The sequence below is a fragment of the Lasioglossum baleicum genome, chromosome 6, assembly GCF_051020765.1.
Source record: "Lasioglossum baleicum chromosome 6, iyLasBale1, whole genome shotgun sequence".
NCBI lineage: Eukaryota > Metazoa > Arthropoda > Insecta > Hymenoptera > Halictidae > Lasioglossum > Lasioglossum baleicum.
Window position 1 is genome coordinate 6,074,685 of NC_134934.1, and position 20,238 is coordinate 6,094,922.

Sequence of the window (20,238 nt, forward strand, 5' to 3'; positions counted from 1 at the left end):
AATTTCATTTGCTTTAGCATTATTGAAGTCCGTCAGCAATTTCAATTATTCAGTCCAGTGCAATACAACCCCTTTGTCTCACTCTTCTACATCATCTTCCAAAACCCATGTTCGTAAAAACCGTCATAATAATCTGCACAAAGGATTCCCCAGTATAATATTCATTCGTGAGACCGTAATGTTTGAACTTCCTGAGGTAAGTCCGATTCTGGTGGTTCAGGAAAGTTTGTGTCACAGTTTCTTCGGGACGAGTTGCCTCGCAGGACATCCGCGAGTAGAGGGACTCGTCGGTCTCGGATTCCCAGAGGGTTTAATTAAGAGGGCGTGTTGTCGGTGGCTCGTCGTTGATCAATAGCTCAAGGGGTGCCCGTCTATCTCCCTTAGTCCTCTTTGTCCTTCTTGGCCTGTCGTTCTCCGTTTCCACTCACACATCCTTCGTCTCTGGATCCGCATCCTGTTGGTCCTCCTTTCGTTCCTGGCTCTTCGAATTCTCAGCCTTCTGGACACTAATGTTCACTCGTCCCGAGGCTCTTTGATGTCGTCGGCAACGAAGACGCTGTCATCGCGTCGTCATGGATACACCTGACCCGCCGCGAAGAACCAAGATGTCTCTTATCCTCCTTTCCGCGAGAAATTAAGCGATACCCTCGCTTTTACTATGCTGTTCAGTCAAAGAGCAATCGACTGCGGTGTCTATTACCGTGATAACGACCTCTGTGTACCTTGTTCTCGGTGTCTGAGATCCGCGAAGTGGCCAATCGTCATTTTAATGGTGTCTTAAGCATTCCTGGAGAAATCTTCTCGAGATACGTGACGATTTCAACGCACAAACTTTATTTTACAGAATTGTATGTTTAAAATGAATTGCATTTGAACTTTTTCACTGACTGGTGGTAATAATTTTATTTTGACGAATCGGTTATATCGTTAATGAAAAATGATTCGTTGAGTGAAATATTTCAGCCCCGGTATGGATTTTAGACTGCCTCGCAGCAATGGAATACATAAGACGCTCCGTCCCCTTGATGAATTCACAAATGCGGAGCCTGGTTGAAATTTTTAAGTTTTGCAGGCTATCATCTCCCAAGATCCGACGCCAAAGTTCCCCTTTAATTAAATGTTTAAAGTGCCAGCTATCCAGTTTCAGAAAGAAAAAGAAAACGCTAAATGGAATGCTTTAGAGATTAGAGAAGTGTTGAAGCTTAAGGAACTTCGGCAAACTCCCGCACGGTATAATAGAGTCTGAGATCTCGAGATTTTCTAATCTCTTACGGCTTTCTCCCTGTTCTCGGATACAAGAATATGTAAATCGACTTTCTTCTAAAATGATTCAAAGTTCTTACCAGTTTCCTATGCGGAAGAACGTTCAAAAGATCTCCGGGATTCTTGAAGTTACAAGTGTCAGAGACGTGTTCGAGTTTTATCAATTTTCGTTGTTTCGCGCGTATAGAAAATTTTCGAAGGATATTGGAATCGATGGGAGTACTTCAGAGAGCAAGACGGCGGAATGGCTGGAACTCGGAATAATTTCAAAGTTCCATTCAAACACTTCGCTGGGATATTCGAAGTCCCATCGATTCCGGCATTCTTCGAAAATTTTCTAAGTTCCCTGGGTGCCTCGTTTCTTAATATTATAACGAAGGCGAGGCGAGTGCGAAAGATTCTTCGCAAATATTTCGAGACTCCGATAAAAATGTTTACACTTCATACATGTATATTACATTGCATATTTTACTGCGTGTGTAAATATGTACAAGAAATGCAATAAAAAGATGCAATGTCTACTACTGAAATTATATTGAAAATATGTTTGAGCAAAATTGTTAAATGTATCACGAAGCTTCTCATTGAAACATCGAGCTAGCAATTTCGCAGCAAGTGTCGGAAAGCAACGGTCGCGCGTTTCCAAACAGAATGCAGGAAACCGAGCAGCGTTGGAAGGAGCGTATAGTAGCTTATACCGGAAGTTAATCCATCTAATTCCGTGTCGCATCGGGTCACGATGGTAATAAGTCAGAAATTATCCGCGGCGTATCGCTTTTCGCGTGGATTAAGTGAACTCCCTGGCAGCCGAACAAACAGTGTTCTTCTTCGGTGGCGAATAGCGAGTAGCCGGAGATATCCGTGGGTGGTTGGGCGTGCAACAGAGGATTGGGTCTATCCGTGAGTCTGCTAATCCCGAATTCGGGGATGAACGGGGGCGATACCGCGAATTCCGGAAGTCCCTGGGATTTAACGGCGTTTCGGGGTAGTTTCGGTGTGCTAGCTAGGCGAGGCTAGGGGCCAGGTTTTCGATGCTCGTCTAACCGCTGCCGCGGCCGCGGTTAAGTGGTTTAGAACATTGCGATCGGCAGCTCGTGGCGCACGGACAATCTGGAAACGTTTCCACGACGAGACGTATCCCGGTTTGCCGAGCTACCGTATGAGTTTGCCGATTAATTTGACAACAGGCACACCACGCCACGTCCCGTGCCTCGCATCTCGTATCTCATCGAATACGACGAACTTTGAAAATGGCTCGGACCCGTGATTTACACGCCCGTACGGGTTTATCGATCCCCGTTCGACTGAAAAACGCTCGACGATGGACCGCCTCCTCGCCCGAGCTTGTTGACTCGGGCTTAACCCTCTCGGAAAACTTTCGCCCCCGATACTGTCCCGCCTGTTTGACGAGATCAGCTGGCCGACGATCGACGGAAAGCGTTTTATCCGTGAACTGGGTCAGAACACCCTGCCCGGATGAGGACGATTGGCTCGCGATCGATTTTTTCGTTGTCCAAGAACCGTTTATCGAACTTGCTGTGATTTTTCGGGAAAAAGATACTGCAAACTGAAGTTAATGGGTAGACTGCGGACCCCTTTATGCAAAATAAGAATATTCTGCATCAATCCTGGGAAACAGTAGTTAAATAAAGATTAACACGATTAAAAACAATATCCTTAGACTTTTTATATTTTCCACTATTTTATACTTCTGGAAAATCAGTGGAAGTGCATAAGATCCGCGTGGAGTCAAGGTGCTAATAAACTGTGTCCAACCGAACACCGTCTTCCTCTCCGAGCAATCATCGTTAGGAATAAAACAGGTGAAAGAAGAGCGTTCGTCGTCGGGTCAACGAAGATTCCGTGGTCGAATGGAGGCCTTATCGCTCAGCGATAAATGAGCCCCGTCCCTTTACGTTCATCTGGACCCATAATTGGCCTTTACTTCCGGCGCGCCAAGGTGAATCGGTAACGGCGCCGGTTACCAGGATCCACAACACGACGCGCATCTATTATTACTCGCGCTTGTAGCAGGATACCTGACGGGAACTCACTCCTGAACCACCCCAAAAACCACCCCCGTATCTCGGCTCGGCACGGCTGTGCTCCGCTCGGCTCCGCTCGGTTCAGCGTCGCGCGAGAATATTTACCCGAACAGTGTTCGCCGCTTTCCGCGCTAATAAACCGTCCCCCCCTGCCAGCGTCGCTAATTACTCGACGAACGAACCCTACAAACCCACCCCCTCAGCAACCCTCAACGAAACATCGTCTCGGTTCGAGCCTCTCTCCCTTTGAGCACCGCGAGAACCGCCTTACCTCTCTCTTGGCACAAAGATATTCCCAGCATTCCTCTTACCAACCCCCATCACCTCTTCTTCTCCACTCTGCAACCCCCTAATGGCTGGCTCGTTGTCTTTTACAGGAAGGGAGAACAAAGCTGATGATTCCCGGCGCTAATCAGTCGGACGATTTCCCGGAGATGCTCTAGCTAGTGCCACCCGTCCCCCCCGCAATCCGGATAGTTGCCTAGATGATGAGAAAATTGTGGGATTCTAAGCTGAGAGCAACCCACCCCTTCGGGGACACACGAATGCTCCGTTTGGCGGACGCGAGAACGCCCGATCCTCGATGCGCCGTTTCAGAGACGAATTATTGTTCCACCACTTCCACAGACGGCTGCTCCGAGAACGGTAATTGTCGGAGTGCTAGGTGGACCTGCACGATGGTTATGGAATTGGTCGTGGACCTGGGAGACGATGTCTGCGGAGAAGTTGAGAGAGATAGGGGAACCGGCACTTGGTGAAATCTGCATGGATCTTTTGTTCATTTCGAATGGATGCCAAAAGTGGGTTTTCATGTTTTCATATGGCTCATCAAGTAAAGCGGTCTGCTCTTGTATGTACCTCAGGAACTTCTTAGTCAAAACGCTTTATAAAATTGTCATTGGAGGGGTGAATACACTAACAGGTAACTTACGACAATTTTCCCGAGAGCAATTTGGAGAAGCGTGAGCAATTGATGGAAAATATGATCAGTATATTTTTTCGCTCTGTGAGAGCAACTGTCGCAGACGAACTCGATTTGCTGGCTGCTATCTGAGGAGGCGTTTAGACGTGTATACGCAACTTAAAATCGAACGTTTGATACGAGACAACCCTTTGATTCATCACAAGCATTCTCACATTATTCGTCAAATAAAATGTTCTGATCTTATACCTCAACAATTTCATGGCCATTGGCATTTTTACTTAATTCATCAAATAAAACATTCACGAAGTAGTATCCACAAACTCGAACATTTCCCGTGCAACATTATAATGAATATCCAGCATTCTCACGCCTCATTAGCAGTCCCGTGACCCATCAAGCATGAAGCCATAGACGTCGGCAGTCTAATCATGAGTCACAGCTAAAACAAACCGCGTTAGTGCTCTCGTTGGTCGTCATCCAACCCGTTCGTCGATCCGCAAACACTTGTCGTCGTCGTCGGGGGCTTTGATCCCTTTTCCCAGGAGCTTTGTTAATTCTCCGTCCCGTGTTATCTTTTCCGTTGATCTCGTGTGGCCGCGCCGCGATAACTCCTTGATCTTGGCTGGCCCCGTGGGGAGGGCCGGACAGTTTCGTTTCCATCGCGCTGTTTACAGAGCCCTCGAGCGGACGGGATCCGTCCGGGACGGTCGAGCGGTTCTCGAAACGAGCGATATGAATGTCTGAGGCTGCCGTTGGGGCTCTGGCCATCCAACGACGAGAGAGACAGCGAGAATAGGGGACAGTTATTGCTGGTAACTCGCAGTTAGCTGCTAGAACCCCGACAAGAGTTTGCAATAACGCGGGTTCCCGTAGCACGGAACGATGAAAAGTTCCCGGCTGCTGCTGTCCAGAAGATCCTCTTTGCCGACGGGAAAGAGAGCCGTAACTCCGGCGATTCTCCCGTCGGCTTCCGGTCCGAATGGCTGGCGTTATTCCACCCGGCCGAGACTGATCTTCGGCGACGGGATTTATTATTCACGAGACTCGAAGGCGCCGCGCACCGTCAGCTCCCGGAAAGGAAAACCGACGTTTTCCCGGGGAAAACCCACGGCCCGTCGGCTCCGATGAACTTTTCCACCGATTTTAAACGGGCCCGGCCGACTGCTAAGTGACACTTAGCGAGAAAAATTTCACCGGCAACAAGTGCCTCGACAGTCCACGTCCACCTTTAAACCGCACCGCCGAGCACGGAATCTGCATAATAGAATATCTCGCTGTGCGAAAATACAAAACCGGACAAGAGGGCCTGGTAATTGCGCGATTCGTCTTATTTTTAGTTGCACATCAGGCCGACCGGTTATTCTCCGAGGTAAAATGAACGAAGAAATAAACGCTGTTGCCTTTATGTCAAATAAACGAGAAATACAAAAATAAAAATATCCCTGATCAAATCTACACACGTCCAGCAGATTATCCTCGAACACCCTCCAAGAAAATATTTCAAAAGCACATCTTTGCAGTTGGTAGAACCGCCAGTAAGCTAACCAGCGTACTAACTAAGCTCCCAAAGGGCAACAAAGGGGGCCAGCTTCCCCGTCTCGAATTCCCATACACTCCACCATGAAACAAACTGCGGGAACGAAGTTTCGACAGCTCGCTCGACCGTGTAAAACCCGTGCTGAACACTTGTCCGATTCGAATTCGAAGCTCGGAGTCTACTCACCTTTTCACCCCATCGCGGTGGCCGGCGTTCGCGTCCTTCCGTTGAAAGCTCAGGCCATTCAATCTGGAAAAAGAAGAAGAGAGAAAACCTGGATTAGGATCGACGATTTCGTTGCACGTGTCTGGTCGGTGGCGTGTATCATGTATCAAGGGGGGTCGGATCTCCGGAAGGAATAACTGACTCGAGAAGCTCGGTTCTCGTGGGCGCATTAGAATTTCGTAGGATCCCGTGGCGAAAGGGTAAATTTCATAAAAGTTCGCTCCCCCAACCCGACGGTAACCGCCGATGAATTTTACATGAATCCGTGTCCCGAGCACCAAGTTAATGGCGGCAAAAAGAACTTCGGCGGCCGGCTCGTTAAAAGAAGCGCGATACCACCCCCGCTGCACCCTCTTGTCATTCCTCTTCTTTTTTCTGAGTTTTTTTTCTTTTTTTGCTTCTTTGCACGATTTTATTTCAAGCAGATCACTGCATGCACAGTTTGATATGCGTAGTTTAAGCGGTACCGTACGGTTCAGCTGCACCCTTTTATATCTGTCACAACATTACTATTTGGCAGGGACCCTAACTGTTATTACCAAAAATAAAAAAGTCATGGAATAACAAGTATTTCATCGATTAAAATCGTATAACCGAAAATTTTTTCTCTTGTTGGTAAATGTTATCGTTGAGAGAAATTCATTTCGATCACTTATAACAGTTATAGATGAGAGTTATCGATGGGAGAAGTTTATTTCGATCGCTCACAACAATTCTCAATGAGAGAAATTTATTTTGATCGCTTATAACAGTTATCAATGAGAGAAGTTCATTTCGATCGCTCATAACAGTTATTGATGAAGGAAATTTGTAATAGTTATTATTAAATAGTACAACTTTCAAATGGTAGACAATCAATTATTTCATCAATTTTTTATTCATAAAATTAATTGCTACAATCAAAATTTAATGTGACGAACACGAGTTTTTCCAAATTTTCTCCTGACAAATTACATCGGAAATCATCTAGCGTTAATTTTGGAGTAGAAAAGGCTCGTTCAACGCTAACCTGAGTTACGGGCACAGCGTGAATTATGCACTCTAGTTTTGATAAATACGGGAGTCTATATTTCTGATTTTTCCCAGTAATCTATTTATAATATTTTCGTCCTTGTCGATACGTTTTTCCCGAGTGGAACAGAGTCGTCCGTGAACAAAGACAGTCAACAAACAGATTTTGTGTTGTTCTTATGGTCTGTTGATTCGTCTTGTTGTACGAAACCTTCTCAATGAATTTCACAGGCTTGCTCCATCCGAAAAAGAGTAGACAACTCAATAATAAAATAAGCAACCGAAATGAATTTTCCCATCAATAATTATTATGAACAAGTGAAAAGAAATTCGATCATCGATAACTGTTATGAGCGATCGAAATAAATTTCTCTCATCGATAATTGATCGAAATGAACTTCACTCATCGATAACAGCTTTGTTTTTCTTCATCGATAACAGTTATCGAGAAAGATCCAATTTTTTGGACACGATATTTCTTATCGATATTTTTTAATCGATATGTTTTAATCATTTTGTTCTACGAATTTTTTCTTTATATTTTGTGTAGATTATCTTAAATTTCAATAATACTCAACTATTTATTAATGACTTTTGCGGTAAAAAATTTTAGAATAACTGTTATTTTTGGTCCCTGCTATTTGGATCTATATTTAGAACTATTAGAACAATGAGTGAAGAACATTGACAAAAATGAGCGAAGATGAAGAACGATATTATTTAGGGGATGCTTCCAGTAAATTTCGGTTCTTCAGAAGACCTATCAGGGTTCCGTATAACTGAATTAACAGTCAAGATCGATACTATAACAGTTCTGAAGGCCTGATTCCTCGTCGTCTAGCCTGAGGGTGAGTCTGAGCCCTCGAAGCAACCCTCAAAGCCGCCCCTGCGACCGGCACGTTCGCCACCGGCACCGAAGGGAGCAAATAAAAGGATTTCCAAGTTTCCGGCAGGTAGCAACCCCTTCCCTCAGGGGGCCTTGCAACCCTCCGTTTCCTTCGACCCCTACTCGCTATCTCGTCCAACAGAGTCGATGAAAGAATGGTAAATTCGAGCAGCCACCCCCGCGCGCCGGCTCGCGATATCGATCTGACCCCGACTTCGTTATCGGTCACGTTTGTACCTGGGCCCTGTGTACGCGCGATAAGGAAAAACGAATGACGAGGCAACGTGCTTTGTAGCGGCACCCGGGCTCTGTCGTTTCGACTGTTCCGTTGTGTTTCATATTTATTTTTTAAATGACACTCTTTTTGCTCCGGTTGGCCCGTGATCAATAGCAACGGCTTTTGTGCCGCGCGCCGCAGTTTCGCCTCGACGAGTTTCTCGCGCGAAAATGCTGCTGCTGCTCTCGAGAACGCTTGCGGAAATGTGTTCCGAGTGCATGATATTTCCCGTTCAAATCGTAATCGTTTACATAGTGTTTTCTGTTCACCCTCCGTGCCGAGCTTCGCCGGGGATAAAGTGTGTATGACAACCCGAACTCGAGTTTTGAAAGCAACAATTTTAGACAAAGTTTGAAACGCGGTATTATTAAATGTAGTTTCACAATTTGCGCGAATATTTTGTCTGGCACTGAGTACCCTCGATATGAAATTATAGCTACATTAATGTCTCTTATCGCAAACATATTCAGAATTTAAGCTGTGTCTACTCCTTTTGTAAATTGCACTACCTCACAATATACGAGGATGCTTTATTATAAGAAACAATCGTAGATCAACTTTTGACATGTCATTTTAAAGACGAAACTTTCCTTCACAAGTCCACATTGAACTAAATGTGAAGAACGATGTTTAAACTTCATACATTTGAACTTGTAAAGTTTTAAGGAAAAGAAGCAACTACAGTTTGCGATTTAGGTTACACTAAACGTAGGACCTTTTTCTGATAATTTTTTTGAATGGAATGATTTCATGAATGTAAAGTCTTTACCCTTTAAAATGAGGCCAGGAAGAACCTTGTATGATTTTTTTACACGAAGTTACAGAAGTTCGAAACTCATAAATTTTCCAGACGAGACGAAGAGACCCTTTCTTTCAAAATTAATTTGGGACTGCGTTTTAAAGTAGCAACTATAATCTTAATTTTAATCTGTAAATTTCTGTTCAATCGAATAAAATGCTTAAATTTTGCAGAGCTTCTACCGTTGCAGCACAGGATGGAAGCGTAATTAGAGAAAATACAATTAAAGAAAATAAATAGTAGAACAGGGAGCTTTCTCTTGGCCACGAAAATTAGCTGGAGAGAAGATAACGTTAATAGTGCCGCGATTATAGTCTTTTACCCGACGTTAAGGTTCTACGGCCGACTCCTAAATATCAGAAAGTACCGGATAGATTAAGAACGATTAATCGTAACGCACGGCGTTCATCCGTTGCCATTTTCCCCGATCGGCACGCAATTAGTAGGATTACCCGGGCGTCGTTGCGTTCGCTTTTGGGTGGGGGTTACTTTTCGGTATAATGGGATTTATTTAATTGCATCCGTGGACCGTTGCCAGGACATCGGCCCAGCTCTTTTTTCTGCCCTGCTATCTCTTCTTTTTTCTTTGCCTCTTTTTTTCTCTTTCCCTTTCTCTCCTACTCTCTTCTCTTTTTTTTTACATCGCCGCGAAAATCACCGGGGCTGCGGTTTATTTTAGCGTTCGGCGCCTTCTTTTTTAACTGCTACAAAAAATTTTAACGAGACACCGGCACGCGCTAACGATGCAATATGCATCCAATTACTTTCACACCTTGCGTCGCGTAATTGTTAATCTCGTTTGTATTTTCCGCAATTAAATGTTTAACGCGGACACCGGCGCGGAATTTCTCGCAGAACCTCAGAAGAATGTTGCGAGAACTTACCGAGATTTTTGTAAAATACTACTCTCTCATTAAACGTAACGACAAACTGACTATTGTAGAACAAGAGTTTCAAGCATTTTGTAGGTATTTACTTATATCACAGTTAGAATTGAACACATATTAATTGACTGGATTTTTGACACTTATTAAAACTTTTAAAAAAGTTAACAAATATTTTCTAACTGGATACACATTATTGCGAACAAGATTTGTTATTTTAGTAATTGCAGTAGCCATAAGAACAAACTGCGTCAAGTATTTTCCAAAAATTAAAGACAAGTAAACTAGCCGATATTGACTCTCACTTACATTAAATCGACAAAGGCGTTGAACATTTGGTGATCAGATTACCGTGCTATGTTTTTCCCTGTTTGAATTTCGCGCATCTTAATCCGTGAATCTTTCGCGCAGCCCGCTGATGCAGCAACAAGTATTCGCGATTGCTACGCAAGACGAGGGAGCGAAGCTTCCCGGGGGATAATAAAATAGATACACGAATTGTTCAAGTGTGTACAGACGTTAGACGAAGTCTCTCCGTTGTTCAATACTCGTAGAAACGGCTTTCGAGGGCGTGGAATATTAAGAGCCAACCTCGCGTCGACTCACCCCCTCTGTGCCACGAAATTGAACCAGTCGAATTCATGAGACAACTTTCGCCGAAGTTCCCGTACCGACGGTGGACCTCGCAAAACTTCCTGCGCCTAAGCTTTGAAAATTCGCAATCGGAAAACTGTCGTTCTCCATTTTCTAGTCATGATCCTTTTTCCCCTTCCTGTACTCTGGCGAATACAATCCTTAACAGCTTTCCATAAAGCTGACTAATTAAGCGTTTAAGAGAGGGAGGAAGTGAGTGTGGGGCAGAGTAGGGCGATAAGCAACTAATATTTAAAAATGACTAATAGTCTTTTTGATTAGTTAGCGATGATTAAATGGCAAATAATTAGTCACAGCTCTAAGTAATCAGTAATCAGTCATCAATCTTTAGTCATCAGGCACTATTGTGCGATTAACATACATTAATCTAAAAGTTTTGACTAATGACTATTTTGCAATGACTAGCATTCAAAAAGACTATTAGTCATTTTTAAATATTAATTGATTATTGCCCTACTCTGGTCTGGGGAAATAGGAAAGAAACTAGGGAGGATCTAGGAAAGAGAGGGAGGGCATAGGAAAGGTTGGGGAAGACCTATAATTGTTTAGTATAATAGTTAATTAACAATAACAACTAAAAGTACAACCAAATCGAAGTACACTCTCATCAATGAAAACTGACATGTTCTATCAAATCTCCATATTACCATTTTCGAATCTAAATCGTAGATACAATAACTATCCAGTGTCGACCGTCTCTGTTCAATACCGAACTCCCCATAAGACAGATCATTTATCATCGGCGGTTGACCAGAGAGACGGTAACAGCTTGGCGATATAATTGGAGGATGGTTACGGGGTGATTATTGTCAGGCCGAGATGGAGCGAGGCTCGTGACTAATCAAGGCAGTTATTACGATCGCGGCCGACCCGGCTACAATTAGACGGCGATCAACTGGCGAGAGAGTCACGATCACAGCGCGGGGGCCACGTTCGATCGGTTGACATTCGGTCGCGTGCGTTAAACAAACAACGAACATAGTCTCTGAGGTTGTGGTGCGGCGGGGTGGGTAGGGGAGGGAGGGGAGAGACGGTTCTGCCGGGAGAGCACGTCCAGGAGAGGCCAGCCCCTCGGAGTTTCAATCGAGCGAACGTGGCCGGGGCTCCCACGATTTCCTTCTTTCCTTTTTATTGGCCCCTCGGCCGTTTAAATAAGTCCGACGTTGTGATAAGGATCGCGGCTGAAGTAAAATAAATTACATTCGTAATACCGAGTGGCTAACCCTATTACCTCGGTCTTGCGCTGGTCCACCCCCACGGCTCTTTTCAGCCCTTCCCTCGCACGGACCACCCTTCTCCGTTCGCCGGAAATAGCGGAAACGGAACGGACCCGAGAGTCGAAACGACGAGATATTTTTTCTCAATTTTCCCCGGACCAGAATCTCCTTTGATTCCGCGCGGAACCGCCGGCTTTTTTGCGTGATTGGTTTCCCTCGAACGAACCTCGGTGGATTATTCCACGGTCGTATTTAACAGCGAGATGGCCCCGTGATTGCGCACGATATCTCACGTGTTCCCACGGTCAAAGGATCTTCTTCCATCTATGTCCGAGAAAATGGAAAACGGACCGGTGAGAATCTATTTTGCATCGGATCCGGACCACGGGATTTGCGGTCAAGTTCCCGCACATCGATTGACGAAATATGGCGACGACCATGGCTCCGTGTTAACATCTAAGATTCACGAAACGACTGCAAGAATCTCGTGTAAACGAATTTCTCGAACGACGTTAGTTTCGACCGAGCTATTGGTTATTCATGATTAGAGCGATTCGACCCTAGGAACTCGACGCGCGTCGAAGTATCTTCGATTTGGAAGTTGGTCAGCGGGGCAGTGAACTTGCTTGGCAGTGAACTTGGACGTTTTGGTGTAACCGGGATCAATTTTGGAGGCTTGACTCTGTGATATAATTAATGAATCAAAAGATTAAAATTGACGTATCGTTCCCAGCTTATCGATGTTGGTAAAAAAAAAACGTCTACTTGGTTTCTATTTATTACGAAGACACACAGTGTAGTAACGATAAATAATTATTTAAATAAAAATAAATTTTTTTAAAATACCACGTTTTTAAAACGGACTAAAAAGTATAAAATAATTATTCCTAACCCCGTACAGATAGTTCTGAAAATTTGTGATTGTGAATTCTTAATAGCTATGAAAATACTTGTAAGATTTAAAACTAAAACGTGGACTGACACTTTCTTGTCTCAAGAAAGCAAGCTAATAAAAACGTAGTACAATAAGAATCAACAATTTGCCGGCTGTATTTTTAAACCATTTCGCAGCACTAAAATCAGTGTTCCGATCAGCGATACAGCTTCTATTATCTGACCAATGGACTCGCGCGATCAAACCAGCACTGAAACTCTAAATCCTCGGTAAGCAGTATTATCTCGTGATCTCTAGATGGCTCGGCCACCAGTATCCGTTATAACGAGTAATTACGACGGGGCGTGTTAAGCATTTCTCGCTTCCTCGCGACGACGATGCCACGTCTAGGTGTGTACACGTATAGCTGGACGGCTAATGGACCGCGGCAATAAAGCGGCCGGTGTTACATCGATTACAACTACGGGCCGGAAGTTTCTGCGATCGGGCAATAACTCTAAATATCGGGGTATCGACCCGTGGCCCCGTTTCTCCGGATTAGTTCCTGCGTGAATAACGCTCGACAGGTATCACGGAACGGATCGGCGCTCGATGCGCTCCGCCCCAGAGAAGAATTGTGTCCGAGAATTACTGATAACCACCGATCGCTACGGGTTTTAGTTACTCACTCGCGTCAGTCGCTGCGACAATTATTTTTTAAATCGATGTACCGTGATCGACTGTTCTGGCGACGCTTTAACGCGCGGTCCGCGGAAAGATCGATGGCGTGTGTGGGAAAAAATGATTCCAAGCAGAATTTCATCGACACTGTGGAAAAACAGTTGGACTCAAAACTATGCTGAGATTATTTGTAATTTATAATTTTATGTGAACCACTAATACTATGTACAGGGTGTATAAAAATGGTCATCCGTTCTGGGGTGAATCTACATCTCTGGATCGGTGGACATTTGTAAGAGAAACTTGCCGCAAAATTGTTTATAAGAAAGAAGATTGTTGATAAAATTGCTTTTTAATTTTTAAAATTGCTTTTGAAAGATGTCGCAAACAAATAGTTATTGAGATATAAGCTGTTCAAGTTTTTGCAAAATTTGATTGTGTGGAGTTATACGTATAGACTATGTATACTGCTACTATGATCGTGTGCGTGCCTCAAGCCTAACTTTAAAGACACATTCGTCGCTAGGCTCGTACCAAGTGATCGTCTCCCTGCCCATTCGAATCATAAATTTGAAGTTGCAAAATGTAAAAGAATACCTTGAAAATTGTTACACATAAGAATATTAATCCTACGTTATAAAATACGGCTGCTCGTTACTTTACCGGACTCAAACTTTGTGCCTTTCTCCTAAGAATTATTCATTTTGTATGTAATTCAGTAGATTTGTACCCGGCGCGGTTGCAGATCGAAGTTTCGAACCTCTAGGATCAATAGTTGAGAAGCTATGGCCGCTTTCAGTTACAAGTTGTTGTACATTCACCCCTACGACGGATGACCATTACTTTTTATACACCCTGTACGTTTACATATTCCTTGGTTGTCGGCTTAGCATAACTTCCAGTTACATCTATCTACATTACATGTACATTACAATGTACCATCGCATAAAAATTCAGTGAAAAAATTCTTTCACAAGCGCACCGCTAACTATAATAAAACTCCGCAATCACGTGTCTGACTACATCAGGCCGCTTCTACTTGCCTCAAACACAACGCCGCGACTTTCAAACTCGATTTTCTTTCACACGAAGGCTCCCACGAAAAACTTCAACTCTCCCTCTTCCGCTCATCCTTTCCCGTAGAACGACCGCTGTTGCACAAATTCCGTCGCCGTGTACGACAACAATTCTACAGCGTATTCTCCTGTAGAAAAATATTCGGAAAATCTTGGAAATATCGCGAAGGATTCTAGCAACGTAGAAAATTGCACAGAGCCGTTGTCCGAGCGCAGTTCAACAAAAAAATTTCCGGCGCAGCCGGTAGTCAAATGGTTAGAAGCAGGGCACACAGATCAAGACTTTTCACGGGCAGCGGCTGGGAGCGTCGACGATATTTGCCGGGCGCTAATATTGGTCTTTGCTATCGGCTGTTTGCCGGTAAATAGGAATTTTCTCGTGGACGCAGGATACTTGGTCGACGTGCGCCGACAACCAGATTCAGCCGCGCGTCGCAGGGCTCTTTCGAACGGATCGCCGTCAACGGAAGTCGAAACGACGAAGAAACGGTGTCTGTAATCGATAGAGAACGACCCCTCGAGGACAAGACCTGCGAGAGATTTTTCCTAACACCGGATGATCGCGATGATCACGAAGAAAATCACAGAGAGCATCGTTTAATCTCGATCGCTCTTTTCTGTACTCGACTAGAGAGTCTTCTTGTTCGGCGACCCTTTTTTCTGGGTCTTCGCTTTAGTCTTGAAAGCCCGAGCTGTTGACACGGTGTTTACTGACAGGCGACAGTCATCAGAAAGCTATTGACTCTTTAGTGCTCTGTGGTGAGTGTCACTCGACACGTTTTGAGAAAGATGCAGGCGTATTGGTTCCGGATAAATTTCTTGCCTCTCTATTACGCCCACTAGCATGTTAAACATGTCTACAAATAAATTATTAATTTACAATGGAGCATCAAAAATATTGCAAACCAGAAAGAGTTGAAATCGCAATAGCTCGCGTGTTACTCCAAGCTCTTTCATCGGGAAAAAAGGCGTAAAAAAATCGTACGACCAAGCGGACCGGTTGCATAGTACTTCTGCGTAGGTCGCATGACACGGAGGCACATAGGCGACCCGGTCACGCGATCAGCGAGTCATCCACCCGCGCAGTGAATGTCTTTATCTCGACCCGTTACTGTAATGCTTCCGTACCACGCGTTAAAGCCCGAGCAATTTTCTTCTTTGGCCGACGAAGACAGTCTCCTTCGGAAGGGCAGCGAGGTGGGGGGCACATGGAAATTAATCGTCTGCGTGAAACGACGTGATTAACGAGTCCGCCGCGACCCGAACCATAAATCATTCTTTGGCACTGTTTGCCGGCAGTTGTTACAACGCCGACCATGATCACCGGCCGCTTCAGGTAGTCGAGGTCGAGACTGGTCGGACGTCCGGTGTTCGCGTTTTGTTTCTGATGGCTAGGAATTTTATTAATGCTTCCGCCGCTTTCGGGAAAACGACGTATGAAATACAAAATCTCAGACGCTATTTTACAGCTAAACGTCGATATTTATATTGTACGAAGAATCCTTAAAAAGTATTAATCAGCATCCACGGAACACGATACATTAAAATAAGAAACAATAATGTATACGTTTCGAAAGATATGTTCCCGACTTGCTCGTACAACAAAATATGTTTCGACGTTTTAGAAAAATTCTAAACGTTCATTAATTGAATCAACGTGCAACCATAACTGTCACACAGTGCCCCAAATAAATCCTCCAGCAATCGCAGAATCACAGCCCTAAACTGGTTAATTCCAAGCTATTAGCCTCCTCTCCGCCACACTAAACTTAAAACGATCCTATAAATCTACCTAGAAGCAGATAATTATAAGCTCCAGCATTTCATTAAGATAGCAGACAATTCTTCCATCGCAGGACCAAAGCAAATAAAGAAACGGTGCTCTTCCGTTGTGGAATTACGATCGCGTGACCACCACGCGTCCATCCATGCTAGCTTGAAAAAGGTCGAGTATCGGCGCTAATAGGACACCATGGTCTAGCATTCAACTATGGTGATCCATAATTGATCTGACCGATGTTACTCAAGATGGCCAGTTTATACGTCTGTGCTAGAATAAAAAGACACCTAGTAACAATCAGCCTATTCCTCGCTTCCAATTTACAGCTTCATGTTTTAATTGCCCCACTAATTTTTAGGTCGATAGCATTAGCAACCTATTAAAGAGCCAAGGGTACGAATCCGATCATTATTAAGCGACCCAGGTCTGATAAGTCGGAAACTAGTTTTGCCTGTATCACTCTGCGGAATCCCAGAGCAGGCGCGCAAAAGTGCACTGATACACCTTAATAACAAGAGTCTGGCTTGTCGGGGGGTAGAGTATAAATCATGTAAGAGCACGCAGGATATACCTGCGGGGGCGTGTCGTCGAGATAAGGGCCGGTTGGATGGATTCATCGTGCATTGACACGAGAGAGCGGTCTTACTCGAGGCAGAGAGCGTGAACGCGACACAGGGGCGCGTAGGCGAGCGGAGAGCAGATTGCATCTGCCCAGAGGGTGGCCCGGCACGAACCATGAGATCCATGGTTTCATGCGAGAATTTGCGAGAGGCCAACAAAGAGAGAGAGAGGGAGAGAGAGAAGGGGAGAGAAGATCTTTCGTCGGACGGCCGATCTCTCGTGCAGCCTCCTTCCAGGATTCCCGAGGCCTTTGAAAGCCCGGACGGGCTGCAGACACCGTCGGAGTTCCGCGCGTGTCTTTCGGCGTGCGAGGGCGGCTCTGTGCTTTATGACGAGCCTCCGAGTCATGCAACCGAGATTATCTCTCTCGGGGCTTTCGAGCAATAGCTCAGCGAGGCGTTCGATGAGGAGCTTCTGCGCCACGCCAGGGGAAACCGGCCCGATAACATTCAGAGCCCGGCCGAGATAACGTAATGTCGGTAATGGCTCGTTGGATCGGGGCTAACAACCCGTAAGAAACGACCGACACGACCCGAAACAGCCGCTCGTAACCCCGGGCTCGCGATCAGGGCGACCTAACGCCGATTGATTCGCGTATTATGGGTCGCCGTAGTTAACCCTCGGTACGCTCCTCCGGAATAGCCGCGCGAAACGGCCTAGGATAATATCTAACCACATTTTTGCTTGTCCGAAGAATTCTCCAATTTTCCGCGACAATAAGATTTTTTGTGAAATTCGAGACGGTGCTGTGTGGACATTAGCGATTTAATAGAGAACGTTCGAACCGTGAGAAATTAGGTTGCGCGAGCGGCGATAATTATCAACGCAGCGGTGCGGCAATAAATGAATAACGAAACTCTTTCCTTTTCGACCAATAATCAATAACCTATTAGCGGTCTAGGAACATTAATTACCTCTCATTGCGTGATCGATACATACCGCAATGGTAGCGCAATCTGCCTGTAATGTAACGCCGTGTACAGTGTCCACCGTATCGCGATTTATTGTATTATAATGCCTGGGCCCCGTTTATTCAGGAGGGACCTCGCGTGAAATCGCTTTGGAATATAATTCCCTATTCCCGATATACTAAACGGCATTTTTGTTCCATTCACTCGCAAATACAGTAGGCTCGAGCATTATAATAACAAAACCGTCCTCTCCCTCCCTGTTTCGTACTCTTTTGTGCGCACCCTCTTCTTACGGTTTCTAAAACGCCGTGGCTAAGGCTTTCTCCTCGGTTTTAGCCGGGAGAATGAAAAGAAAGGGGTCTGCTAGCGAGACGGACGGTTAAAGCGGAGTTTATGAACCTGCCAACTGGCTGGATTAAAAAATAAGATGCCTAATCAGTGGTTTTTTCGGCCGACTTTAATGTCAAAACTACCCAGCAGTAAACGCGACTGACGTATATTACTTCATAGAAATGATGGAGTTGAATTCAATCTGACAGAAAATTTCTGATTCGTCAAAAATCATCTGACTGCACTTCAGCCCCAGCTCCACAGTGTTCAACAAAGATAGAATATGAGAGAAGGGGAGAGGGAGATAGAGAAGCAGCACTTAGCATTAAAGATTTAATTACTTAGGCATAAAGGATAAACCATAGCCGCACGGGTCGGCCGATCGCACGATCGATCCGAGCTGGATTTGCGTTCGTGTGCCAATGTTGACCATCGGTCCCGTCTTGAGTAATTAGAACGGATGGCCCGTCGTCTTCTTGCAGCGCGCGGCATAATCATTATTGATGTCGCGTACGAGTATAGAGTCCAGGCCACGGATCGACCAATCGGTCTTCGTCGTCCGTTTGGCGCGTTGCGCCGCGACGCCGCGCGCCCGAATCGGCGATAAAACGCGACGCAGAGCCGCCTTTTGAAAACGACCTCGTCGATCAAACGACCGACGGACCCGTTGAAAGACGATCGTGGACGTTGCGAAACGTGGAGATCAACGCGTTGGTCAACGGGCTGCGAAACGTTTCGCGTTATGTAATGACTACACGCGAACGCGATCAATCTCAATTTAACCCTCGTAGGTACACGATACTCGAACAGAGTTTAACCATTTTGCGCCTTCGATCCTGCTACGTGGTTTGTTTCTCTGTGAATCGTGTCCTAACCTGTCACACAATCAACTGTTTTAGGTTTATCACAACTGTTTTTGAGTAGTAATACGAATAAAAATTTCAAAGAGCAATTTCAGTGTTTCTTTAGTGATTACGATCAACTCCAACTAACACTGGTATTTTCAAAATCTCTTGACAACTAGACATTGCATTAAATTTTTGCACTTACTCATTCTCGTCATAAAAGCATAAAATCCGCCGTCTACTCATCACGCTGACACGGGATACAATGTGTCGCCAGATGAGAGGAATCACGGTAAAATGATGTACCCCCTCTTTGATGACCAGACCAGTCTACGATACGGGCGCCGTGGTCTACGGTCTTTGCGGGGGACGTTGGAGTGTGTGCATGGTGGTAGAATAGTGGAAGGGTAAAAGGAGGAGAGGAAATGAAGCCGGTTTCTACCTCATGTGACGACACTTAATAATTATTAAGAGCAACAGGAAGAACAGAATTCCCATTAATTCTCGCGAAGAGTATCGCAAACTCGCGTTTCCTTGCGATCCCTCGCGATTCAATATTCTTGTTGGCGAACAGCTAGTTACAATGATAAATGCAAGAGTGCGCCACGACGGAGGCCGGCATTAAAAGTAATACTCCTCGTCGTTCCACGCGTGATCGTATTTACCGTAGGTGGGTGAACACGGTCTAGAATCGAGGGAGGTGGGGTGTAGAATCGCTCTGATATCCCGCGACAGTGACAAATCGCCTGGGAAGACGGTACAATCGCATTATCGTGTGGTAAATCATAGTGATACTCCCGAAGATAGATCCGGGCAGGCTTATTGCGCGTCGTTACTCGCGGCTGCCGTTGCCAGGGTCATTACTCTCCCCCGCGAGATTCTATTATGCGAGTCGCGGGCTTATCAAACGTTCGCCCCGTTAAAAAGAACGGCGTCTCCCTCCCGCTGGCTTCCGTTCCCTACGAAATACTCTGGCCCTGGCAAGCAGACACCGAGGGGTTGCATCAACCAGGATACCCTTAGACCGAGGTCACACGAGCGTTCAAGCGACAAGCCTTACTCTATTCAAGCGGTCAGTATCCGGCAGGAGTTGTTTTTATTTAAATAACTACATATATTTTCGTGTTGCATCGCGTAGTTAATAAAACAATAGATTCAATTATTATGTACTGTGACGTGACCTTCAAATGACCTTGAGCTCCGAAGACGAAGATCAAACTTAAATTTTATTTTTAAAGAGTGCACCTCTAAATCCGTAGAAATAGTCTTTCGCAGCACAAAGAATATCGAGATGGATTGATCATGAAATTTGCAATCACTTACTTTTATTTACTGTATCTTTGTTGAAGGGGATAGCGAACGCACGTTGCAACGTCCGTCATTTCAACGCTCGTGTG